Source organism: Notothenia rossii, assembly GCF_949606895.1.
Source record: "Notothenia rossii genome assembly, chromosome: 2".
Classification (NCBI taxonomy): Eukaryota; Metazoa; Chordata; class Actinopteri; order Perciformes; family Nototheniidae; genus Notothenia; species Notothenia rossii.
In genome coordinates, this window is record NC_136904.1 from 51,666,577 (window position 1) to 51,681,103 (window position 14,527).

Here is a 14,527-nt window from a genome sequence, read left to right on the forward strand (position 1 = left end):
ATTGAGAGCTTGGAGGAAGAAGTTGTAGGGTTTTTACAACAGTTTCAAGAATCAGTCTTTATTTATTTATTCTTGAGTAACTTTACTGATTTATAGTGTAGTGCGTAAGGCAATATCTCATTTGAGTGAGGGGCACCAGCCCTTCATGCAGGTCACTCTCTGTGAGAATAGTTCATATTTTCCCTCCAGTTTGGAGAAAGATTATTTTATCATATGTTAGTTCAGCAGTGTCAACCAATCCTCTAATCCTAGAATTATTGAGACGCATTAGCGACACCAGGGGTATTGTTTTTCGCAGCAACGATGGTGCATAATACCATGACAAAAACCATTATTGAAACAAGTAAACTATTAGAAGTGCTAATGGAAAATGTTTTGTGAATATGCATTTATGCCATCAGAAAGCCATACATCATATGATATTTTTGTACGCCTTCTGGGTACACGGAGAATTTATATTTATTTAATGCAACGTTATGGGTTTTACATGTCCTGTTCATAATACGGTAATCATTCCAATATTAATTGAGCATTTTATGCTCAAAGGAGGGAGTGTCATGATTATACAGATATGTTGATTTCAGTGACGTTGTAGTTAATAAATAATAAAATGTAGTCAACAATAGGTCTCATAACAACAAGAGGTATGCCGAAGCTTGGGCCTTCTCCAAGGGGGGAGTGGTCCAGTTTTAGATATTAGACAAATAGAAGTGGATGAATATGTCAGAACTCTGAGTTTATGCAAGTTTTGTCTACACAGGCTAGGAAAACTACAGAGATACCAGACGAGACACCAGAAGAGACTCCTGTTTGGCCAGGTGAATGGGTGAGGGTGAAAGTTCACAAAAGACAGTGGGCTCATCCCCGGTGGACGGAAGCGTGAAAAGTTGTAACAAACTTCACACGCGCTCCGGTTTAAAAGGTAAAGAAAAAGGAGCAAATTGACACCACCTCACACATTGTCACCCTTCAATGGCAACTTCCAGAACATTATTGGGAGTTAGGACTGATTTGGCAGAGCTGGAACAAAACAATAGATAGAAATAAGATAAAGATAGAAACAGCTCAAAAGACAAATTGTCTATAGATTTTTATAGATTGTACATTAATGTGAAAACCTATTTTTTTTGTTTTACATCTGAAAAAGAGTCCAAATTTTTGTATGTTATTTTTGTACTCATTATTTAAATTCTGTAACGGACACAACCAGGGATAAAATAGAGATGATGACGAGAACAAAGCCAAACCAATTGTGGGGTCCCCTAGGGATAAGAGTCAGAATAGCATTGTTGATTGTGCTCATTACACTTGGCACCTTGTTGGTTGGAAGGGGAGTACAATATCAAGTAAAACATGGAACCATTAATTCACTCATAAAGAATGCCCACATCACTAACAAGACTCCAGCTGTGTTTCAGAGACTTTCACTTATCCCCAGAGCCAAAAGGTCAGCTGAGTAACAAAAGGACGAGTTAGAAATACTCGTTCCCAAAGTTGAGGCGGTTATAATCAAGATGATTCACCCCCCTTATATGCAGTTCTTGTATCAAATGATGAGATGGGTTTAAGTGATCGGGATATGTAAGTGATGGGGATTTACAGATTAGGGGAATCTCTAAATACACTGGATCCATGTTTTAGTCTGTAGCAGAAACATCCCCAGTTAAGTTTATGAACAACCGACCGGTGACCTGAGTAGAATTATTGAAAATGATTACAGTTGAAACAGGCTACTAACCCACAAGTACAGCTTTTTACGTACAAACTCTATGAACAAAATTTCCCAGCAGATAGTGGCGACAATGCAGATATATCCAGTCACAAAAGTCACTTATGTTCTAAATAACAGTGAGATTTAAAGTGATGGAGAAAATATGGAGACGTTCTTTTATAGTGTGTGAAATATGTGGTGCTTGAAACATCTAGGTATTTGAATTTATGGAAGAAAGTGGTTTCCTGAAAGAGTTAATTGGAGTAAACATGTTACAGTGGGTGAAAACAATGTTTAGGGATATGGTACAATTATTAGAAGACATTAACTGGGCTTAGATGACATTTAACATCAAAGAAAGATAGTATGGTTAGGAAAATAGAGTGGGAAAGATTGGATTTATTTTTACCTCAGTGTGTTAGAATTAACTATAGATAATGCGTCCCGAGATCTCTCTCTATCTCTCCGCCTGTCAGAACGCTACGACCCCAACTTCCAAGCAGACAAAAGACCTCACCACGGAAGACTCCTCCTTCTCCATCGAACAGACAGAGAACCAGAGCTGAACCAACAATGACAAGACTTTATCCAGAACCATCTCCACCTGAGGAATCCAGAACTACAGGTGACATAAAAAGGCACACTCTCATCGGTCCCCCACAGGACATGAAGTTCCAAGCTGAGCCACAAGATTTGGACACAAGAGCAGAGTGTGGGACATGAGAGTGGAATACGCCCTCCATGCAACCAGTAGAGACTGTAAAGGAGGAGATGAAAAGCAAAGCAGTTGGGCCACTCAAAAGAGTTACAGCGGAAGGATCCAAGAGCGGATGGACTGAGGAGAAGGTGGACGGAGGAGAAGACAGGTCGGAGGAGTTGGCATGGTCCGGCAGAACGTGAGGGGGTCGTGGCTTGACAACCAGAGGGGGAGAGAAGGAAAACGGGAGTGAGTGAGTTTACACATAAACACACTTATTCACCAACGAGAAATACGTAAAGAAAAAGAATTATTAGCCATGAATTAATCAATTGGTGAATTTATAAAGAAAGAAAGAGGAAACTATTAAATAACCCTAAAAACACACTGAGGGTAGAACATATTATTCAATCTTTTCATCATATGAACAAATTATTCTTTAAGAGTTTTTTATTCATGTGTGAATTTGGGGAAGATTTAATTTGTTACAGTATAGACCTACAGTTTAAAGGGATGGTTTTAGTAACCACTCTATAAAAGCAGACAAATCTTTATTTGTATGGAAAATGTTAAAGGTAGAGCTAGTACCAAGCCAAAGATAGTATTCCAATCTAGAGTATTGATTTCTCCATTGTAGCATGGTTATTACCTCAGGAGGGAAGATTAAGGTGGAAATAACATTTGTTTTTCGTGCAAGATGTAGAGTTTTAAAAAGACACTGGGCAAAGAGATATTGCATATTTTAATTTAAAAAAACTAATATAATTGGGAGTAATACAAGCGGGGCCTTGGATCACTCATTGTGATGGTGCATATTTTACAACAAATATCGTTCAGGGAGAAGGGATCGCTCGACCCACCCTGCAGATGTTTGAAATCTTACTTGCAGCTTCAGAGGGAGCGCACGGCACCAGAATATGAGTTTTAAAAGACAAGCGCCACCAGCTCCTAAAGGTCATCCATTCAATCAGTGATGACCTGACATTTAGAGATGTTATTTAAAGGAGAAACATATCTGCCATAAGTGTAAATTCTGGAATTGAACTGCAAACCATTAATGAAATGACTTCTGTTTTAAAGTCCTTGTTAAAGGAGGGAGCAATTATCACATGCTCGGCACCCACGGTTCCACACACTGTAAAAGGGGTTAGCATGGTTATTTAAGTAGACCATAATTGAAAATAAATGAGTATAATGCGTTATTGATATTCCACCGGTTTTCACACCATTTCAGGGACTTTATCACTGCATTAGAACAGACCACCCAAAGGTACTTAGTAGGAACTTTTAAGTGATGAAATTCTACAAATGTTGTAACTGACCAAAATCTTCTCCCAGAAATGACTGTCTAGAATGCCGTACCCCAGAGTAGAACGTACCGATTGATCACGACGGCCTCTTCTAGAGAACATATTACTTTCATACCTTAAATGGTATGAAAGGAGGGAGGGTACATTTCTCATGAGGAGACAGTTACAAATGGTAGCAGAACAAGACGACCAACCCCCGTATACAGATGTTGATGACAATGATGAGTAAGTTTAAATGATATGGATGTTCGGAGATGAGATTGATCAATGAATGTCCATCTGATGTGATTCTTTAAATTTTGAAATCATGTGAAGAAGTGAACAAAATAAAATGCTAAAATGGAGTGAATCCATTTCAATTTACTTTACACTATTCCAAGATAGTTTATTTTTATTTTTCAATTTACTTTGCCAATCCAAGATATTTTATTTTATTCTTTATTACTTTATACTATTCTAATATGGTGGATCTCATGTTGTAAAAATCATTGCTATTCGAAGATGGTTTGTTTCTTTTCACTTTGTAAAAACAAGTGCCTTAACACTGAGCGTGGTATGAGAACGGTTTCTGTGAAAGGAGGGAGGAAGAAATGTTCTGATACCAAGCCATTGCTGCTATTTTGAAGAATGATATTGAATGTAAACACTAGAGGTTATGCACAAGGGAAAACTTTTATGTTTGAACACAGACAAGAATTTATTTTGTATTTTTGTAATGTTAAGCCTATTGAACCATTCCATTTTGATTGTATGTTTGTTAATATGAGATATGTAATATGCAAAGTTCAGATGAAGAACTCATTGATTTCAGTATTATACACACCTTTTAGGTGTGTAAGGAGGGACTGTTAGAAATTAAAATCAATGTTTTAATGGGGAAATGTAGTTTAAACATGCCGTCAGTTTTAATGCAGTTTTACACTGAAAAACCAGAAATTCTTGTGCAACACCAGCTGTTAAGCTTTATTCTGAAACTCTTTCATCTCCGGTTGGTAGTTAGCATGTGGTAAATTTACAATTTCCAAAAGAGGTGAATTTAGTAGCGAAGTCCTAACGAGGCCTAGCCATACCGAGCGAGGCCGAGCGAGGCCCTGTAGTGGAAATGCGCCATCTACTGGACTCTATGGGTACTACCTTATCATGCAAGCATTCACCTACTGAGATTTCTATAGACGTAGCCGGCCCCGGGGCGGGCCTACCTGAATGCGTGCGCATCTCACTTCCGTATAAAAGGAGGCCTCGTATTTTTTGAGAGAAAGGAAGAAAGAGAAATAAATATAGCGTGCGCCGATCCCCACCACCTCTGCTTCAAGTGTTTGGGGAACCAGGATATGGCCGAAGCAGTGCCAATTCACGTTCGCCATTCCTTCCGAGTCCGGCGTCTATGGAAGTCCACCGCCCAGGTCTGTACTCTCCCTGGATGATGATCATGGCGGTGGGTGTGTGGGCTACTCGCTCATTGCTAGAGATGCCCCCTTCTCACCAGGTCAGAGCAATTATTGGGCCGCAAGGCCGAATAAGTAGCTTGGCCCCGGGGACCCGTGCTCGGTGGCTTCACATGATATAGGGTCGACGCTACTTCATCACAGGCCGCCGCCGCTGCCTGCCTTGTGATGTCCCTGGGATATCACGTGGCATGGCATTTTTCCAAAGAGGACCGTGTTGATCTCCTGGGAGCCCCCGTCTTTACGGAAGGGCTCTATGGATCGATCTCCTTGCTCATGGGATAAGGAGTAATCGCAGCGTGGCTGATTCATGCCCATCCCCAGTGGAAGAAACACTGTCCTACACTCCCCGCCCCCGCTGTAAACTCCAGTATAGGGAGCCAGCAGGTGGGCGTGTGTACGTGAGTGGAATAAACCGTGTGCTGCCAAAGCACTGTGCGGGTTCAAGAGACACTATTGCCGGCGTGCTGTTGTCAGAAAACACACCTTGCCTGGTATAATAGCTCCGATTAATGCATTTCACCGTTGAATGGGAAATACAGCGTTAATACGTGGGCGCGCGCCCCTCGTGAGAGTGGCCGCGGTGCGTTCAGGGACCTCCGCAGGGGAACGGTGGTTTACGTTTGTAAACCTCTAGTTCTAGAGTGATGTGTGTGTGTGGGAAAAATGCATTCAGTGAGAACGAGTGCATTTATCTCTCTCCACAATTCAACTTTTTCCCCTAATGTCCGTTTCGAAGAGACGGCATTGTGACGGCGCGTGCGGCCCCCCTCCCCTGAGGGCGGGCCACGGTGCGTTCAAAGACCTCAGTAGAGAGAAGAGTCACCGCAGCGCGCGCTCCTCCACAAGCTTTTCTGCAGACGAGGGAGCGCGGCGGGACTGTGAGACGAAGGGAGAGGTGCCGGCACAGAGATCTCGTGCCCGCAGCGCCCTCCACCTCTTCAGCCCACCCCGTGGAACCGGCGTGCCGGCACTCATGGGGACGGGCTGCCCGTCTTCACGGATCTGACTGGCCTGGCGGGGGGAGAAAATCTCTCCGCCCGGGACGAGAGGGCGAATCCCGCCTCCTCTCTGTATAATGCACAGATCACTACTTTTTCTAATAAGAATTAGGTTGATCTGTATCCAAATCTCAGTGTCTTTTGCTTCCACAAATGCTACACTTTCACACAATGTTAACCGTACAAATTCCCCATTCACTGCCCCAGCTGTAGCTCCTGTAAAGGAGGTGGCTAGTGGGCATGCGCAGATGAGAGGGAGGAACCGCAGGTAGTGCTATCTAAAGGAGACCGCTATGCGGGTGCAGGGAGATTATGGCCGGCGTATTGCTGTCAGAGAACACATTACGCCTAGAGCAAAGACTACAATTAATGCAGTTTTTCCATAGTGGTAAAGGCTGCATTATGGCGGAGCCCACACTCACACAAGAGCGCGTGGCGGTGCGTTCAGGGACCTCAGTAGAACACACTACGCCTATAAAGACTCCGATTAAATGCTGTTTACCGTAGTGGTAAAAACAGCATTATGGTGGAGCGTGTGGCGGTGCCTTCAGGGACCTCAGTAAATAATCGGCCCTTTCTGTGTCGACCCTCCATGGGCAAATATTCTCTTCACGGGGAGTTTTGCGGCGGAACGTGTCACCAGAGTGTATCACAGCTACATAGCTGCGGCCCCACAGCTGTGTACTAACAAAGTGGATGGACAGGACGCTGAAACGGGGCTATTCACTCCATTTTTGCAGCGTCCCACCTCCTTTTATGAGCATGCGAGAGGAAATCTGTCTTCCCAGGAGTAGATTGGTTTCCTCTCAGCAGAGATTCAGGCTCTGGTGCAGAAACAGGCTGTGTCTGTTGTGCACCCTCAGCACAGAGAAAATGGTCTTTATTCCATGTACTTCCTGGTTCTCAGGAAGACAGGGGAATTCAGATCTATTCTAGATCTCAGCAGCCCGAATCGCTACATTGCCTGCAGAAAATTCTGCATGTTAACTATAAAAACAGTTAATGGGGATAGTGCAAACCGGGCGATTGGTTGACCACCATCGACATGAAAGATGCATACTTTCATGTGGAAATTGCTCTGGAGCACAGGAAGTGTCTGCGTTTTGCCTTCCAGGGGATAGCCTATGAGTACAACAGATTACCGTCCGGCTACTCCCTATCCCCACGCACGTTCAGTAAATGTGTGGCCACTGCGCTTCAACCGCTGCGCGCCCACGGCATGAGAGTTTTTCTTTTACCCAGACAACCTCATAGTCATGGCCGGGTCCAGGGAACAGGCAATGCTTTGCACAGCACAATTTATCACACACCTAACCAAATTAGGCTTTGCGATCAATTGAAAAAAGAGCACCCCCATACCTCACCAACAGGCGTTATAGTTGGGAGTGGTGTTCGATGCAGGCGCGCTACGCGCCACCCTGTCAGGGAGCAGAAGTGCGTCCCTTCTCTGGGCGGTTCACAGGCTGTGACAGGGGGCGATGCAGATTTTGAGTTTCATGACGGCTGCTCACATTGTGGTCCCGCAGGGGTTACTGCATATGCGTCGCCTGCAGAGGTGGTTCTCCAGCCTGCGTTTGGATCCCAATAGGCACAAACGGCGGCTGGTGACCATCCCCCCCAAAGTGGAGGGCAACCTCCGGTTCTGGGGGTCTCCCGGGCGCCTCCGGAGGGGGTCTCCACTGGGACGGGTAACCTCCTACATCACAGTGTTCACGGGAACAGGATGGGCAGGGACCTGGGTGCTGGTCTCTAACAGAAACACGACACAGCAACCCCCTAGAGCTACGGGCGGTAGTGTTAGTCCTCCAGCATTTCATGCCCCTAATTCAAGGGAGACATGTATTGGTCAGGAGCGACAACAGCACCACAGTGGCTTATATCAAGAGGCAAGGCGGAGTCCGCTCCGCCACCTTGTTGGTCACAGCGGAGAGGCTTTGGTTATGGCCTTCAGAGGTGGTGTTATCTCTGAGAGCCCTCCATATCCCGGGACTGGAGAACAGGGGGGCCGACCTCATGTTGAGGGGCGGCCCCCTGCCAGGCGAATTGACGCTTCACCCAGAGGTGGTGAAGCAGACCTGGGCCCAGTTCGGGAGAGCGGAAGTGGATCTGTTCGCCAGCCGGCGCAACAGCCACTGTGTCCTGTGGTTGTCCATGGCCCTGAGCGACGACCCGCCTTTAGGGGTGGACGCGTTTGCACACGAGCCATGGCCAAGGAAGCTGCTATACGCCTTTCCACCGCTGCGTCTCATTCTCCCTCTCCTGGGGAGAGTGAGTCGAGAACGTCTGGCAGTCATTCTGGTAGCGCCGGATCGCGTCGGGGCTCCGTGGTACTCAGAGATGATACAGATGAAGGTGGGCCAGCCCTGGGCAATTCCCCAGTTCTGGGGGGCGATGTCTCAAGAGGCAGGTGCAATCGGGGCGTTACCCCCTCTGGGCCGTCCTCTCCAGGCTTGGCTCCTGAGAGGGAAAGGCTGAGACAGGGTGGATTGTCTGACAGCGTTATTCAGTCTATCCAGGCAATTAGAGCAGGATCCACCACAGCCTGTTACAGGCCGAAGTGGCTGGGATTCAAGAGATGGTGTGAGGAGCGGAAAATAGAGCCCCTATATTGTGAGTTGCGCTCTATTTTGTCCTTTTCACAGTTATTGGTGGACAGAGGACTTGCTCATTCTACTGTATAGTGTATGCAGCAGCCATCTCGTCCTGTCATGAGGGATTAAACGGCAGGTCAGCCTTTTTCTCATCCACTGATGTTGCGTTTTTTTTACAGGGGGTCAGGAGGGTGCGCCCAGTAGTGCGCGCCTCCACCCCGCAGTGGGACCTGCCGCTGGTGCTCGAGGCTCTGGTCACAGAGCCATTTGAGCCTCTAGAGCTCTCCTCCCTGAAAGCACTGTCGTGGAAGACAGCGTTGCTACTTGCCTTAACTTCAGCCAAAAGAGTGTCTGAGTTAACCGCTTTGTCGGTGCACCCGAGCTGTTTACTGATTCGGGGTGACCGGGGCGGGGCGACACTCAGACCGAACCCCTCCTTTTTGCCCAAGAGCCTAAGGAGTGCGTTCAGGTCGAGGGCTATTCAGTTGGGGGGATTTAATCTTCCACCCCATGGTGGGGCCAGGGAAGCTAAATTACACCTCCTCTGCCCGGTGTGAGCGTTAGCTTGTTATGTAGAGCGCATAGCTACCCTGAGACGCACTGAACAGCTGTTTGTGTGCTTCGGGGGCAGGGTGACTGGAAAAGCTCTGTCCAAGAAACGCCTGGCAGGCTGGCTTTGTGGAGGCATTGCACATGCCTACGAGCAGGCAGGGAGAGCCTGTCCCACGGGGTTCCGTGCGCACTCCACACGAGCTGTGGGTGCGTCTACAGCTTTATTCAACGGTGTGAGTGTGGAGGACATATGCATGGCGGCGTCTTGGTCAACGCCAGGTCCCTTCATAAAGTTTTATCTTTTGGATATGTCTGGCTCTTTCTCAGCGTCTGTGCTTGCTGGGGCAACACAGGACTGGTGAGGAGGGGGGGTCTGTGGTTCAGTGGGCATCTGACCCCCTCCCCGGGCGTAAATGCGCTTACGTTTCTCCGGACTCCTGGAGGGTCGCGGGGTGACGTAATGCGCTTTGGGCCCTTACAGGGCTAAAGGGCTCCCCTCGCCTGCCTGGGGGCAGGAGGGGGAGAGCCCTCCATACTATAGTCCGTACACACTCTGCACGGAGTCAGGGTCTGAGTGTGGGGACATAGGGGGCACTTGCGCTCTCCCCGTGCTCTTTAGGGACTCAGGAGAGAGGGTGCATAGTGAACCCATACAGCTGCGGACTTTCCCCGTCTGCCTATAAGCGGACGCAGGGGAGCCCTCAGCACTGTTTTCGAGCACACTTTTTTGCGAGGCAAGCGCATCAGGGTGTGCTCTATCGGCCGCAGCCTGGACTTCTCCATGATTACAACCGAGGGAGAGGTGAGTGAGGCGCAGCGGCTGCTAAAGTTGGTCAGGGACAGTGAGGTGGAACGGTGTGCTGGACAACAGTGCGTGCATACATCGGGGCTCCGCCCACTGTAACCATAGAGTCCAGTAGAGGGCGGTGCCTGTGAGAGATATAACGCCGGGTTACGTATTGTAACCCTTGTTATATTAACACAGGCGGAGCCCTCTAGCTTGGGGCACTGTCTGTCCTATACCGCTCACTGAAGAGTGGTGTAGGATGGTGGTCAGGAGGCAAGGCCTCCTTTTATACGGAAGTGAGATGCGCACGCATTCAGGTAGGCCCGCCCCGGGGCCGGCTACGTCTATAGAAATCTCAGTAGGTGAATGCTTGCATGATAAGGTAGTACCCATTAGGGCTGAACGATTAATCGATTTTAAATCGAAATCGCGATTTGAAATGATGCGATTATCAAATCGCAAAGCCTGCGATTTTTTTCAATTCTCTTTTCTTTTTTTTTCTTGTGTGTCAGTCATCCACACCAATCAGAAGTGCTGTGCTCCACATGTACCAGCTATTGTTAACCAATCAGAAGTGGCCCATGATAGAAGGTGATAGACAGATTGATCCAATCACCTGCCAAGTCTTTTTTAAAGTGCCTGCCCTTTCCAAATGGCTTCCAATGGAGCTTTCCTAGATGGTTTGGTGAAACAAACCATCTGAGTCAGGTTAGTAATGCTCCATCACACGTTTTACATCTATTACAGGGTGAATCTTAAACTGAAGCTTGACTTTAAAGCAACCCAACGGAAGTTTCATGTAAGTTTAGTTATTTCACTCGTAGCTCTGGCTGCGGGGGTGCTAGAGACGGGAGCATGTTGATACGCCGCATTTTACAATAAATTTACGTTGGGTCGCTTAAAAACAAATATCGCAATTCGAATCGCAATATTTGTCAGAAAAATCGCAATTCGATTTTTTCCCAAAATCGTGCAGCCCTAGCACCCATAGAGTCCAGTAGAGGGCTCTGCCTGTGTTAATATAACAAGGGTTACAATACGTAACCCGGCGTTTTGCCCTTTGGCATTGTGAAAAGGGATGCTGCATATTTTGGAACTCACTGCACTTAGCTCTATGCACGGATAAAGAATGTTGTTGTTAAGAATTGTTTTAATGCTAATGTTAAGTCTTACAGTTAAAATGGCACTTTATGTTATCTGCTCACTGCAAGATATTGTTTTTTTCTTTGTTGTTGTTGCTGTCAAAAAAATAATTGACTAATTCACTCAAAGAAATGGAAAATAAGCTACATACATTTATATTTAGGATTTTAATGAAGGAATGAATGAAACTTAAAATGATAGGTATGAAGTGGTTTAAAATATATATAACCCTTTTTTGTCATTTATGTTGTGTTCTTAGTTGAATCAAATTGAAAGTTTCACCCAATGATTTGATGTAATTCAGATGCAATTAGCCTACATAAAAGATCTCGAATTGGAAGTACTGTCTTTTTCACTCAATTCTGCAATAGTAGATCTCGCCTTTCACCAAGGCCGAGGTCGGTGATCTTGGGCTCAAAAAGGTTGGTGACCACTGGTGTATAAGGTCCAATCATACAGTATATACACAGTGAAAGAAGATAACTGAAAGAAAAGGACCACAAGGACGGAAAAAAATGCGAAAATAAAATAGAATATTCGCAGTGTTGGGATGTAAAGTGGAAAGCTTTGCAGATATTTACTGGACACAATTATAGATTTATGTCAGTGTTGACTGTCAGTGTTGACTGTGTTGAACGGTATGTTCTGAACAAGCCTGCCAAAGGTGTGAAGCAAAGCCAAATACCTTCATTTTATTTACAAAAAATTATTTACTTTTTTATCAAGAAATGTGACATTTTCTAATACAGGTGCTTATCTTATGATGAAGAGCAATTGAGATATTATCTTATTTTCAGAATTACTTTTTACTAGCCTGTAATATCTCCTCCCACTCGGCAGCTGTAACATTCCTGTATACAGTACAAGGTCCCAGGCATAATTACCTGCATTAAGCAGCTCTGTAGAGTCTCTCCACACACACCTGCACCAAAATCCAGATGTTCCTAACAACCATTTCCCCTGCAGAACTAATAATTACGCTCCCTATAGCTTAGCTCTTCAGATATTCACCATCCCTGCCACAGGGATACAGTCAGAGCTCTAAATACCTTCCAGTGCATTGTTGCCATTTCACAGGTCTAATCCCCAATCCACTGACCTGTCGACACATGTAATGCCACGCAGACACACACGCACCCACATGAGGTTCAACGGGATCGTAATAACAATATTCACAGCTTAATCTCAGGGTGCACAGGCTAGGACATGCTACACAATATAAACAAAGAGCTGAACCCACTGTACCTGGACAATTGTGTGTGTGTGTCCCTCAAAAGGCTGTGTCAACACTAAATAATGGAACAATGATTGCTCTCATCCAGTGCTGTCTTTAATTACATCACACAGAAAACAACATGGTGTTACCTCTGAGTCTGACCTACTGTCTGAGGGAGGAGAGAGGGAGGCAGCAGAGCTTTTTCTCCTGGAAACGTTGTTTCTTTGTCTGTAATGTGACGCAGTTGCCAGAGATAAGACCTGAAGATAAGTGAGACAGAGAAGGTGAGGGGAACCTGAGCGGCTCTCAGAAGACAAACAAGACGGGACACACAATACGCTCCTTCTCCTGCCCTTCACATCACCCCTCAGGGATTAATACGGTATCTTTTTTGATTAATGGACATTGCATCAGATACATTGATCTGCTGTGCAAAGAAAAAAGGCTACACCGGTTTGATTTAGCTCCAAATGCTGAGAGAGACACTTTAATTCCCCATATTTCCCCAGCTCTGCCACAGGCTCTTACATTGACATAGTGCAACTCTTTGTTCAGTAACATTTCATTTAGATCAATTAGGCAAAGTTTGTACCTATTAATCTTGGATTTCAACCCATATTTCATTTTTGAGGGGGGATACTATTTAAGATTTTTAGAAGAAATGACTGCCTTCATGCGCAGAGATGATGTGCATGTAAAGTTGTTCTGCTTCCTTCATGCTCTTAAAGATCACAGCACAAGTTAGAGTCAGATTATGAAACTTTACTGACTTTACTGACTCCCTTCAGCAGCAGTTTGAAGTCAAAACGTATTAACATGTTAACTGGTAAAAAATGTAATTATAAACAATAATCTGTCATTAATCACAAGTTTCAAATATTCATAGTACTTGTATTTTGAGGAGAGATAGAAACATATGTGTGCTGTAATAAAGAAATACATACTGTTCAGAGCGTTTTTTACTTTATTATAACTTGATATCTGAATGATTGGCCTACTGGAGAATGTTGGAGTTGAAACATGGTAATGGGATTATATTGGGTTTATTGTTAATGCGTTAAGGTTTCCAGTTTAGCATTAACTTGATCATTAACGCGTTGACAGTCCTAGAAAAAAAAGCTTCATCACACATTCATCTTATTTATGATTAATATAAGACTAAAATTGCCCAATCATCTTCTTCAATCTTTTTGTTCTCTCCTGGGGAAGAGTTGATCACTCAAGGGAATTATTTCTCTCTGTGTGTTTTCAGTAGTTGCCCCTCTCACACTGTGAGCAGCAACGGCGAGTTTAACCATCGAATCTGACCAATCAGCTGAGCACACTCACAGGAGTCTTTCTGCTACAACCTGCTACAAAGACCAGATAGGCTGCTCTGAAGCTAGGGTGCAGCGTTGGAGCTAACATGCTAATGTTGAGAAGGTATAACAACACATACAGATGTAGCACTCCAGATAGGACTCACATGGGTGTGTCCCAGTCAAAAACCCAGCGGATGCCAGTGGCTGGGGGTGTTGCCAAATTGCTAGAGGGCGTTGCCAAATTTCCCCATTTGTTCAATTACAGGATTTAACCATGAGATGGCGCTTCATTCACAAATACACAAAGACAACTGGGTGTTGTAGAACTTATTCTGTTTGCAATGTTTGCAGCTCTGCAGTTGTGTTTGCTGAATACTGTAGCATTTAATCACTTATTTGTTATGGTTTTCACAGGCTACTATAATGAAAAAATATCAATATTTTAGATCAAATAAAGTATATAGTTTGCTTTATGCAGTATATTTTTTGTAATATTGTTGGGGTGTTTTTACACAGTACAATAGATTGAGGTAAATCAATTTATACATTAAGATAAGATAAGATGGACCTTTATTAATCCCCGTAGGGAAATTCAGTAGTTCAAACAGCAACAGGGTAAGAGTGAAAAAAAGGATAGCACAGATTCACACAGATTAATAAAATCAAAAATAAGATGAGCGATAAAAATAATAATAATGAGAAACTATGAAATAAGAAATGAATAAAACTAAAATATTATTATCATATCATATATTATAATGTATTGTATTATT

General features: G+C 44.7%; 1 protein-coding gene across 5 annotated transcripts in view; it reads right to left on the reverse strand.

The window, feature by feature from the left end:
- cemip (cell migration inducing hyaluronidase 1) overlaps nucleotides 1–14,527 on the reverse strand; it is a 335,274-nt gene that overhangs the window by 237,254 nt on the left and 83,493 nt on the right. The window contains exon 2 of one of the 5 annotated variants that reach the window (XM_079666027.1): nucleotides 12,616–12,713. The exons of 3 other annotated variants lie outside the window; for them this stretch is intronic. The gene's annotated coding sequence lies outside the window, so the exon portion shown is untranslated. Of the gene's footprint in view, nucleotides 1–12,602; nucleotides 12,714–14,527 lie in introns of all 5 variants that reach the window. One more of the 5 variants, XM_079666026.1, reaches the window with a different exon arrangement.